The sequence below is a fragment of the Sebastes fasciatus genome, chromosome 22 (genome assembly GCF_043250625.1).
Source record: "Sebastes fasciatus isolate fSebFas1 chromosome 22, fSebFas1.pri, whole genome shotgun sequence".
NCBI lineage: Eukaryota > Metazoa > Chordata > Actinopteri > Perciformes > Sebastidae > Sebastes > Sebastes fasciatus.
In genome coordinates this window covers 8,037,387-8,050,771 of record NC_133816.1, presented here as the reverse complement: position 1 = coordinate 8,050,771, position 13,385 = coordinate 8,037,387, and the positions used below count along the sequence as shown (strand labels likewise).

The 13,385-nt window shown below is 40.6% G+C and overlaps 1 protein-coding gene across 2 annotated transcripts in view; it reads left to right on the top strand.

Moving 5' to 3' along the window:
• LOC141760538 (glucosidase 2 subunit beta-like) overlaps nucleotides 1-13,385 on the top strand; it is a 138,577-nt gene that overhangs the window by 94,632 nt on the left and 30,560 nt on the right. The gene's annotated exons all lie outside the window — the stretch shown is intronic.

Here is a 13,385-nt window from a genome sequence, read left to right as displayed (position 1 = left end):
TTGCTTGCCAGCTGGAGCTTTAGAAGCCTGTGGGTGGTTGCAGTTTTGAAAGAAAATTATCTGAGATCTGCACTGAGATCTGCACTGCAAATACATTTTTCAGACATCCTTGGAATCGGTGGTTTTCCCATGCCCTTATACACCAGTGTGATTTGTTTGCTTAGTTTGCCATTTAGGAGGCAAAATCTAAAAAAGGAGAGTTGCAGTTCTTGCACATAAGCCAGAAAAATCAATCTCAGTCGTCTACTGTCGACAGTATTAGATAACAGTGTTGCACATTGGTTGGGAGATGCTTTAATGTCATGATGTAGGGATGGGGAGCTGGCTCCTATGATATTGATTGTCCTTTACTTCTGGAAATGCAAACGACTTAAATGAGCAAATTCACTGGTTGAAGAGACACTAGTGGAGGAAAGCAATGCAAGATTTTGCCAGAGCAATCATAGCAATAACTAGAATGGCACTCAGAGAGCGTAGACCTCAGTCAAGGTGCGTGACTTTAAAAACAGATCACAGCTCACAGCTGGCGGTACCGTGAGGTTGTCGGCTTATAATTAACACGGTTGTGTTTCCGTGTAACGTATCGGCGGATGCCTCTCTCATTCAGCCTTGTTATGTCTGTGTAACGTTAACACAGACAGACAGACAGACAGACAGACAGACAGAGAGGTAATAATAGTTGTAGATAAAGGTTTCCCCCATTATAATAGTAAAGAAATAACTTGTATGTTTAATCCAATTCATGCAAGCTGTATTAAGTTAGCCTATTTCTCACACGCTCAGCCTTTTGCAAAGAAACCCTTGCTGTTACCTTTCCTTCCCTGGCCTATTGGTATCACACACTCCATGCTATTTTTCATCCTTCAAATGACTGAAGAGCACAATATCCAGTAGCGTCAACTCAGTTGACGGTCCTTTGACCTACCAGCACCCTCTCAGCAATGTACCAGTTCCCCTCCCTGCCCCCCCTTTATCCTTGCTGTTTGCCTTGAACCGTGATCCTGAAAAGACATGACATTGACAGACACATAAACCAACGGCTCTCTATAACACTCCCTCCCATGCCCTCGAGTAGCAGAGCTACAGTTCCTCTCCAATAATGGAACAGAATCACACGCTCCTCTCTCCAGCTTCTTGATCATCGAAAACCATCTTAACAATCGCCCTCCCCGATGTTTAGATCTCTCACGTTGGATTAAATTGCTCCCTCTTTTTTTTTTTTTTTTTTCTTGAGTGGCAGCCAATATTTGAAAAGTGCCTGGAGCCATAAAAGTTTGTTGAGCTGAAACACTGCCTATCTTTAATATAAATAATAGCTGTGCGTGTTTAAATGCATGAACTTCAACTGGTGTTGGGTGTGGCGAGCAAAAGGTTTCAAATGCTACCAGTTGAGGATCATTTGATGACAATGACACGTGTGGAGCAACTCGGTGTATTAGACAGCCCTAATGGAGCAAGGAAATAGAAAGAGCTGATTGCTTTTTAGGTGATTCACAGAAACTAGATTTGCTCCTGTTAGCTCTTATATACTGCAGGCCAAACTTGTTAATGTTGATAGTTTCTATCTGAGGCGTCAGCTGAGATTTCTCCTTTTGTCTTTGCGATGGAGGGTCCTTTTTCTCTGCACCTCTTTTGTCAAGTATTTAATACTTTTATCAACATGGGCGTGGGCGAATTTGCTTGCTTTATTTATGCAAACGTATGTATAAATGTATTATTGGAAATCAATTAACAACACAAAACAATAACAAATATTGTCCAGAAACCCTCACAGGTACTGCATTTAGCATAAAAAATATGCTCAAATCATAACATGGCAAACTCAAACCCAACAGGCAACAACAGCTGTCAGTGTGTCAGTGTGCTGACTTGACTATGACTTGCCCCTTGTGATTATCATAAAGTGGGCATGTCTGTAAAGGGGAGACTCGTGGGTACCCATAGAACCCATTTTCATTCACATATCTTGAGGTCAGAGGTCAAGGGATCCCTTTGAAAATGGCCATGCCAGTTTTTCCTCACCAAAATTTAGCGCAAGCTTGGAGCCTTATTTAACCTCCTTTGCGACAAGATAGTATGACATGGTTGGTACCAATGGATTCCCTGGATTTTCTCTTTTCATATGATGCCAGTATCTTCACTCTAGCTTTAGAAACTGAAGTCCCCCCCCCCCCCCCCGGAACATCGAAACGAATTTGCAATTGCAACGCGTGAACTTTGACAGCCTTAAAAAATATAATTACTTTGATTTGAAAGGGGGAAAAAACTGCCTTTTGTTTTTGAACATGTACAAGTGGCATGATTAACAGCAAGATTAGAAGCTAAATGCCGTGTAGCAAAGCACTCCACATCCATAAACAACATGAATAAAAGCTTAGACAGGGAGCTTGTTCTTGGTGCATTATCATTTAATGGTATTTAATCCTATACTTGCATTCACCTCTCTCCAGCCCAGGGTTACCTTTTTTTTTTATACATTACATAACATTTGAGCTGTTGAAGCTCACCTCTAAAAAATTCACCCATTAAAAATCCAAGTATTTCCCCTGAAATGGTCTTCAGGGTGCTGCTTGGGCCCCTTATCACGAGTCGGGAGTTTAAAACGCCGGCTTCTGCCAGTGAATCAGAAATAAGCTTGGCAATTCAGTCAACACAGCCTGGCACAGCATGAAGGAAGACACCCCATAATGAGTTCTCAGAGGCGGAGCCCCTACCTACAGCAGAGTCTAATATTCCTCCCGTGGATTTGTTGACACTCCTCAAAGCAACTTAAATCGAAGGGCCGTGATTTATGCAAGACTGTCAGGTCAGATTGACTCAGCCTCCGCTCTCGTGTCATTAGGAAGTACAGCACTTCAGTGAGTCATGCCCGCCACTGTGGTTCAGCTTTGACAGAGAAGAGAGAGGGATAACGCAGCACAAGTGACACTTCCGACTGTCTGTGGAACATCACATGGCCTTAACAGTGCATTGGGTTCTTCTAGGGAAGAAAGCCGGATAGCCTGGAGGGAGCTGTTTCAAATTGGATATAAACCACAACAAGGCGGGTGGAGTGGAGCCCTAGATGTGTCTGCTGACTGTCGTGAGTGTAGCATGGGAATAGAGAGCCATATATGTGGTAGATTGCATAACAGCTGTGCCATGAGTCTAGTTGTATATGGGGATTGATCTTTAGACAGTGAGTTATTTGGCGTCTGCCTGTTGATGGCAAGTATTTGTTAGAAATGGAAGCATTTCAGTAAAATTCTCCCTGGTAATAATATTCTTAAAAGCATCTGCGTTTTCAATTTTCCTAGAAAATAAGAACAAATAATGAAAGGAAGAAATTAGCTTTCAATGTTAATGTAATGTGAAAGTCATTCACGATGCCCAGCTTCAACATTTGCTATTAGAAAATTTACATAATGCACGAAAGCACACCAGCTAACAACAGACAAATGCATGCATGCGTACAAATGAAATGAAAAGCTTGTTTGCCCCGGTTTATCTAGGGGACAGAAAGGCAGAGGCCTCGGTTAACCATAATTGCAATGTTGTTGGAATAAGTGGTTGTGCTGCAGTAGCTGTTTATGCAGGTCCATGCCTTGGAGCACGAGCACTTTGTCACACTCGGTAGCTTTCAAATTATGATAGATGTGGCACGGACACTGTTGTTAAATTAAAGCATGAAATTTAACATTACTCTTAATGAGCTGCTCATGCAATTAATTAACGTCAAAAGGTCACGTTTGGTCATTTGTCCGTAACGGAGGGGGTTAGAGGGATTGCAATCACCTCTAACCCCCTCCATCCTGTAGTGGCATGGAAAACGTGACATCGTTAGAAGATGAGGCCGGCCAGCTGATGTTTGTTTCTCAATACTTTACAAATTCTCTACCCTGTTTGTGGCTATCGGCTCCAAGCCCACTGGTTCCTCCTGAAGACATAAATCTTAAAAAAAACACATCAGCGTACTAGGGTTGGGTGATATGTAAAGATTTTCCAACCGGCCACCGTCAGCCCAAAAACCAGCGGTTGCTGATATATTCGCACACCACAACCGTCTTGCTTAGTCTTTCCAACAATCAACAACTCTGGTTTGGTCGAATTAAACCCTTTTTTCTCTGAGTTAGATGTGAAAATATGCTAACTCTACACACTGCGACTGAGCGGCTTGCGTTCTTTGGAGGCAGACCATTATATTAGCAAAATGAAATGAGAAATATCACCCGAAAAAATGCCCCAAAAAACCAACTGTCGATGCACTTCAAGCCAATCACTAATAGCCGATCTATTAGTCCATCGTCCAATCCTACAGCGTACTATCATTTTGCAAAACAGCTGGCACCGTAATCTATGGCACAGAGGATTAGGTATTTGCATGTCTTCCAATAAATTTGGAGACTTGGTCCACCCATTTTTTCCTAGATGCCATGATGAAGATCACAGTCAGTTTATCTTCCTGTTGAATCACTGCCTCACTCACCCAATTGTGATTCAACAACCTTTCTCTGTCAAGATGCTGCTCGCTTCCTGTAAGCATCCAAAGGCACGTGGAGATTCTGCCCGGCCTACAGCAGGGGTGGCCATCTGAGGTAGCAGGAGTTTTTCCCATTGGTTCAGTAGACCTGTGGACAGTGTCTGGTGGGGTCATAAAATCATCACATCTCATTAGCTGCCAACCAGAGAAGTGGGCAGTGAACAGAGTATCTGTGGGCTGGTTGTGTTGAAACAGTCTGGGTCAACCTTTCAGAGTTTTTTGTTTATCCCAGCTTGTCACTGCACACCAGGACTTCCTGTTTCTAATTCAGATTTGAGGTGATTCAGAGCCAAGTTAATCATCTTTACTGGTTTTAGGACATTATTATTTGTTAGTACTGTACCAGCGCGAGTTAGATTTTCAATTGCTTGCTGCTGCACAGGCATTACACTTTCATCAGAGAGTACATAACCCTTCAAAACACCAAACCCAGCTACCAAAAGCTGCAATTATGCTTAATTTCCTCTACATCAGGGGTCTCAAACTCGCGGCCCGCGGGCCAATTGCGGCCCGCAAGACGACATTTTGTGGCCCCCACCTTGATATGAAAGTTTAATGTTAGTGCGCCCGCAAAGTTTTTTTTTTGGGGGGCATTTTTTCATTTTTATTGACAGGACAGTGGATAGAGTCTTGGAAAGGGGGGAGAGAGAGAGAGAGTGGATGCGGAAAGGGCCACAGGCCGGATTCGAACCCGTGCCGCCGCGGTCAGGACCAAGTCTTGTTACATGGGCGCCCGCTCTACCAACTGAGCTAACCAGGCGCCCTCGGCCCGCGAGTTTTATGTGAATGGCAGTTTGCCGTTGAAGGTCCCTTTGTTGCGCGAGCCCGAGCTGAACGAACCTACCCATCACAGTGGGGTATATGGCTCCCGGGGGCGGGCAATCGGCCGGGCTTGATGCAAGCAGAGAAACATTTCACAACAACTATGGCGGCGCCCGTGTAACATCGCATAAGCTTGATTAAAGCTTGATTTATACTTCTGCGTTGAATCGACGCCGTAGCCTGACGTGCACCTCTCTAGAAATGTAACTACACGTCGCGGCGACGCAGACCGCAACAGCTGTGATTGGTCCAGTCTCTCAGCGATGCTGAGCGGCCAGGACCCCGGACAACCACAGAAAGTTCTACTTCTCTCTGCCTCCATCTTTTCAATGTTTGTTCACACAAATCCACTCAGATATATTTTCTCTTTTCGGCGTTCCAGTAATGTCAGTAAAAGTTCTGTGGTTCAACAGTTATTAGCTCCAACTCCCTCAGTTTCTGTTTGTAGTACAAGAAGAAGAAGAAGAAGAAGGAAACTCATAGAGACGCCGCCGCCAACTAGCGGTTTGGTGGTGTAATTGCAGAGCAACACAAACACAGCAGGCACAACTTTATTGCGGAGTGACACCAAGTGGAATGAATATATATCTTGTCACACAGCCCCAATCATGTCTTTTTCAAAGCCTGCAGTGAAGAGAAAGGTTGGTGACGAGCACAGACAATTTCAGGAAAAGTGGGAGACGCAATAGAGGCCATGTTCAGAAGAACCGTTCATGTTCTTCAATGTTCCATTCATGTTCAGGACAGTTCATGTTCAGAAGAACCCATTCAAGTTAAAGAACTGTTAATAATGACGTTTGAGAAGATTGTTTTTTTTTTAACAAAGCTTTTTTTGTGGAATACCTGATGCGGCCCAGCCTCACCCAGACTCTGCCTCCAGCGGCCCCCAGGGAAATTGAGTTTGAGATCACTGCTCTACATGGAGGAAACCACAAGCCAGCAGTGGAGCCCGCCTGGGTTAATGTGTGCCTGGGTCAGCTTGGCCGAGTGGACTGGTGCCTGGGCCAGTTTTATAAGGTTTTCATATTTAGGCGTTTTGTTTGTGTGCAGTAGAGAGGACTTATCTGATAACTACACAGTGCTGTGTTTTCTCACGAGTTTCACGCAGGCACTGACAAAATATCCAATGAGTATCCTACTGTTACCATGTGTGGCCTTCCTGTGGATATCCAGCTGTCAGTGTGCAAATTATGGACGCTTATACTGGCACAACATACCCCGTTGTTCCTTTTAATTTGGAAGCCTACCAGTGTTATGCTGATGGAATATCAAAAATAATTTATTTGTTCAGTGCATGAGAAAGTATGACTTATAGCCTGAGAAATATTATGTGATGCCATCAGAGAAAAAAAAATCTGAAGTTTGGCAATGTCTCTATTAATTCAGTATTTATAGACAAGATATTGCGAGTAACTGTAGCTGTAATCTTTCTTACTATGACTGATTTGGTTTGAACCTGTAGCCAAAACGGACAATGAAATCATCCCCTGGTTTAACAGAGAGACCCAGGAGAGAATTAAGCGTAAAGTTAAAAATCAATAAAACCCCAAAAGAGAGACAGCAAAGTGCCTTGGTGTGTACAAATTACAACCCCTGTGTTAAACAGTGTTTATATTATACTTCTTTCCCTGCTGTGTCTCATTTGCAGTTCCTGCTGTGACAACCTGAACTTCCCAGTGAGATCAGCGGAGTTCATCTTTTTTCTGATCAAATCTAATATGATCTAATTCGGCAACTGTAATAACTTCAGCGAAAAACAAATTACTATCCTACGCGTACAAATATGTTTCTTTATAATGAGTAGTTTCTACTCCACCAACATATAGACAGAGTTTTGAGTCAAAGGTTTCCATTTCTGGAAAGTTCAACACATGCTAAAGCAGACTGGTCTTTTTTGTTTTTAATAGTAACACACAACTTTATGCGTTTTCCTAAGAGCTGCCAATCAATTACAATATTTAATCCCGATTAATCGCATGCTAATATCTTGTTAACTTTGACAGCCCTAGTTTTCTGTAATATTACTTACAGTACAAATACTATGATTGCATAAACACATATAATATCAGCTGTAAAAATAGCCACCGTCTTCTGCACCCTGTGAGACATTCGTGTCTGTATTTACTGAAGAGTTTGTGGTTGCATCAGCATAGCTGCGACGATTCTGATCTACTAACCTGTTACCCCAAGCATTTTCTGCCTGGAAATGGGGCCGAGACTTTTAGTGCGTTTGACCCATATAATATGTATTTTGAGGAGTGGCGACGGTATGGTGTAAATTGGAGCAAATTATCGAAATGGATCTCTCCCATCAACTTACTACACCAAAACACCTATAATTGAGATTGATATTTAACAGCCAGCGGCAGCGCGTCTTGGCTTCTCACCCTGAGAAAGCCATTTCTGCTATGTTGTTCAAATGTTCAACACGCAGAGAAAGAAAATAGGATGTAATAGCATTTAAAATGTTCCTTTGGAAAATTACTCTTTTTCAAATGTCAGATGATGAGATGAAGTTTTGGAAAGCAAAGCCATAGTCGTCATAATGGTGTTATCTCATCACCTTTAGACCAGAAGAGATGACCTGTATGAAATGATCCAACCTGTTTTAAACCCTTGATCTCCTGCAGTCTCAGCTGCAGAGCAAATTCCCTGTCTTCTGTCTCATCTACCCAATGTTAAATAGCTTGCTTACCATTGCATGTGTATTTAATGCTCTGAGCTACTGTAGGGAGGATGGAACCTGCCAAAATAATAAATAAATAAATAAATAAATACACGACTCGATGAATAAAAAAATATGCCATTAAATGAACCAAAAATATTGAAAATAAACGTAGACATTAATTAATTGATAAAAATGTGATAAATGTGAATATTTAATTATTTATTGAATCATTTATTTGTTTATTTTATATTTTGACATGTTCCGTCCTCCATACTTATCAAGTATGCTGGATTTTGTATTGCATCGATGCTGATCTTATTTCAGGTACTGGGTATCGTCCAAATGTGACCACTCTACATTGAATAATGTTGACAAATCTTCTCAATCAATATACTGTAATTTAAGCATAAAATATTATTTGTATATGAAATCTCCACATATAGTTTGACAAAAAAGTCTCAACTTAATGTCAATATACTCGCCTGTCCTGGAGCGTCCAGCTGCATCTCACGGTCTTCAGTCATCTGTGGATACTTGTATTCACTTGCTCACTTGTCATAAAGTATAACAAATCAGCCTGACTCCATCTGACGATGAAGATGTGGATATCCAAGCATTACAGGCATATGTGATCGTTGAACATCTCATTCCAAAGCCATGGAGATTAGTATGCTGCTACAACCGCCTCCTCTCTTCTGGGAACGCTTTCCACAAGATTATCGAAACCTGGCTGAAGGCATTTACTCCCATTCAGCCCCGAGAGCATTAGTGAGGTCGGGTGATGATGTTGGGCGATAAGGCATTGCTCTCAGTTGGTATTCCCATTCATCAAAAAGTTGATGGACGGGGTTGAAGCCTGGTCTTTGTGCAAATTGATCAAGTTCTTAAAAACTGACCTAGGGAAACCATTTCTTTATGGACCTCACTTTGTGACCAGACTGTTGCCACAAAGTTCAAATCAAACTGTTGTCTAACATAATATCATTATCATGTATAGTGTTCAGTATTTGCTGAAACTCTTTCCGTATCGGAATTGACAGTTGGAAGAAGTGAGATTGAGGCATTCCCATTATGCTGTACCTACTTTTTGCATTTAAAGTAATTTAAATAAATCAGGTGAGTGGTGAAAGCTGATCTATTTGTATATAGTTGTGTCTCTTAAACACAGCCCTAATTGTGCAAAACGGAAACTTTTAAAATGAGCTGGAGTATCACGCGAACAGATGTTTCACAGTCACTCTTCAACTCTCAAAGCCTCCGATTGTTGGCTCCGTTCTTCACTTTTAATGTGGGAACTCTAATTATCACCTGAAGTTACATTGAAGTAGATTTCCTAACACATTTTAGTGTTAAGAGACATTTTTTCCGGAGTATAAGTGTAAGATATTATTTTGAGCCAACTTCTTCCACACCTACGTAGGATCCTTTACATCATATATATCATAGATGATCCCCTTATGGGCTTGTCAAAGAATATTTGACTGATTATTTTCTAAAATATTGCTCATTTTGAAATTTGTCTGAAAAGCTTATGGCATCTTTACATTTGTGTAGCTGCTACTCAGGAACTCATGAAATCCGTTTAAAAGGATAGTTGGGGTGTTTTGAAGTGGGGTTGTGGTTGCATGAGGTACTTATCCATCGTCAGTGTATTACCAACAGTGGATGATGGTCAGCACGTCCTCAGGTTTGGAGAAACAAACAGGCATTACCTCACAGCCGACAGCAAAATGTATTTTAGCCACCTAAAAAAATCCATATCAGTTTAAGTGTACGTTATAATTAAAATATTTTTACCGCTTTACCTTGCTGTCAGACAGCCCTTTCTGACGGGGAACTGAAGCCATTGTATCCATCTATACGCTCGCCAAAGCCACCAGACACCAGCGGGAGTTGCTGGTCCACCACTGCCTCGATCGGTTAGTTTGTTTGTGCTATTGTGTGACTTTGTTGACTCCGAACTAACACATGTATGTATATATGTACACACACATTTATATATGTATATGTGTGTGTGTACTTGGGATTTTAATACTTTTAAGGAACCATCATTCTATAATTCATTTTGGTGCATTTTTTCAGACCTTTGAAAGACCCTTAAAGGCCAGCTGTTGTCCCCTTTCTGCCTATCATATCTTCCACATGCCTCAACCTTCACCTATTTCGAGAACAAAGTAGCGGCAATAACAACGTAACATCTTGAGAGATGGCAGGGAGAATGCAGCTTTAAATGATCTGCCAGAGGCTATTTGCCTCATTGCCCTCAGTGATGGCTCTAAAAACTAAATTGGCTTCAAGTTCGGCTTGTTTTGTTTCCCATTTTTCGCATATAAATTGAAGCATCTTTTGAAAGGCTCTTTCACTCTGCATTACTATTATTTTTTTCCTGGGTAGTTTATGTGGGAAAGAGGTCTCTGCTGTGCATTCACCTTCTCCTCTTCATGTTGTTTCATAGAAGCAAAAGCGTAATAATAAAAAATATATATATATATCTCATGTACTGACTCTCAGCTCTGCATAAAGAATTTCAAGGCCACGATATGATAAGCTGTCAGGAAAGTGAACTTCAATCAGACTCATAGTAAAAACACTGTACCGCATTTTATACAGACTTGCATTTGTGGTCCTCCATGTGGAAAATGAAGGTAAACTGAAAAATGGCATACTTTGAGAGTGTCTTCTTTGAAACTGGCTCTAGGAGGATGAACCGGCATTGGGTCTTTTGGCTGCCAGCAAACTCTCAACTCGATTACCAAGTGAATGGAATCTCACTGACCCAATCCCACTATGGTCATGATGCTTTTTTCCTAATATTAGTTACACTATTGGAATTTGATTCCATAATTGCACTTGAGGCCTGATGAGCTGACCATTTAAAGTGACCACCAAAGTAAAGGCTGCTCTTTTATACTTTTACTGTGGGAGAGAGATCCAAACACTGCAGAACTTTTTCACCACCGAGACATAAATCAAAGTGCAGTAGGTGTATATTAGCTGCCTTCCCCACAAGGCAATTGTTCCTAAAATAAGAATAGGCCTCTCCTTATTACTTAATAAAAGTACAGTAACCACAGTTGCAATACAGTGGTTGTAAAGTCATAAAAATTGCATTGAAATACAATTTAATCTCTGGCTTTAATATAAAAAAAATAAAGCAGGGTATTCTTATTATGCATGGAAAGACCTTCTGGATTTATATTCAAGACACTACATGCCTTTGTAATAGTATTATTTGAACAGTGAGGATAATACAGTATAGTATAGTATAATACAGAATAGCTGTTAGTTTTCTGTTTGTCACTTATAGAATTGGTTTTGTGGTCAGTTGTAACCTGCAACCTGGTGCAGCTGTAACGCTGCATCAGAGACACTTGAGTAAGGTGTAGACTTGTTGACACAGCGGCTTAAAGCCGGGTCTGCTGATTAAAGGACAGGCAGGCGCTAGACAACCTTACAAGCAGGTCAGACGATTCACTATTGATTCAGGTTGTGGAAAAACAACACCTATCGGGTGTCTCCACTTAACGAAATATGGGATTCTGTCTAAACATTCGATGTGAATGTGATTACGAAAATGACTCCTTTACAATATAGAGTGAGTGAATTTAATAGTCAGAAAAGCTTGCAAAGGGCTGCTGCATGTTCACACTGAATAAATATGTTGTCACTCCTCATGGGAGTGCCAAATCCTCTCAAAGAAATCGTTCAACATTTTGATAAATGCGTCTATTCGTTTTCTTGCAGAGAGTTCGATGAGAAGATCAATACCACTTTCATATCTGTCTGTTAAATATGGTACAGCCAGCACCTGATTAGCTTAGCAATAACAGCTATCTGAAATTAACAAAATCTGCCTATTCGCACCTCTTCGGCTCACTAATTAAAGTAGACATGCTCATTTTCGGGTTCATACTTGTATTTTGGGATTCTACTGGAACATGTTTACATGCTTTAATGTTCAAAAAACACATTATTTTTCTCATACTGTCTGTCTGAATATACCTGTAGTGTATTCACCTGTCTGAAACGCTCTGTTTTAGCTCCTGTCTCTTTAAGCCCCCCTTCCAAAAAAGCTCTGATTGATCAGCGTGGTCCGGTCCTCCGCATCTGCGCTGTCGCCATCTTCACAGCGTCACTTTAGCCGTGGACTCACAGAGTTCAGCGACACTTCTACCATTGACTTTATAGTTGTGACAGAGTGTGGTATCAATCTTCTCCTCTTATTCAAATTAACGAATAAATACATTTTCCAAAATGTCAAACTATTCCTTTAAGTTCATGCACAGTTACGTTACGACAAATGTAGTGACAACCTGTAAGTTTCAAGTAATCTATCCTGAATTTGAGATTTGTATGGTATGGTACAAAATTGTCAATGGACAACTAATAGCAATGTCATTGTAGTGACAGTCACTCTCATGTGTACATACACTGTGAGATTTTGAGATTTATTTGTCACGCAATAAAACAAAGCAGCAGAAATACAACAAGAAAAAACAAGAAGTTGTGCAGATGAGATTAAAAAAAACCCAAGAGGCTTATAGAAGGAATCTCACCTCAATAAGCATTATAGGCAAATACAAAAATCATATAATCAACAAAAGTAAACAAACAAGCGGACATAAAATCCTAAAGCAAATGTAGTGCTGCTTCTTACCAGCTGGAAATGCCAATAATACAGAGTAACAGAGGAAAGAGCATAAATAGGATAAAGAAAAGGAATTTTCTCCCAAAAATATCAGCATATTTTTTTCTTTTCTTTTCAAATCAGATAAATGCTATTTGTACATTTTGCTGCAGTGAAATTGTGACTAGACTGCTATGTGATGGCGTGGGTGGAGTTCACTGAGGGTGACACTGCAAACTGCAGCAACGCCAACACTGGCTAATTTACAGGTAACACTGTGTACACACGGCTGGCATGCTGCAGGTCAAAGGTGACTCAGCAATATAAAGTGACGTGGTTAATTGTTTTGCAACAAACTTTAAGGAAAGCCAACACTGTTCATCTTGATAACATAAGGCAACCTTGGGTTTAAATAACAGTATCAACGTTGCATAAGAGGTTATACTCGAGCTAGCTGTATTTATCTATTCAGTTACCTTCATGTTGTTGATATTATCATCTTTCAATAAGAAATACATACCCTGCATTTTTACCGCACGCATTCACTAATATGTGATGTTATTATGTATATTATCAATGCTGCTGATTTAGTAAATAGTAAAAAGGTCAGACCATAACGACTCCTAATATCTTGCAAAAAAAAGGCATTTGTTTTATTGTCAGAAAGATAGAGCTAAATACACCATAGAAAAAAATTATCTGTTGAGCTATAGCTAATTGTGAGAGATAAAACAAAAGTAGAAAAATAA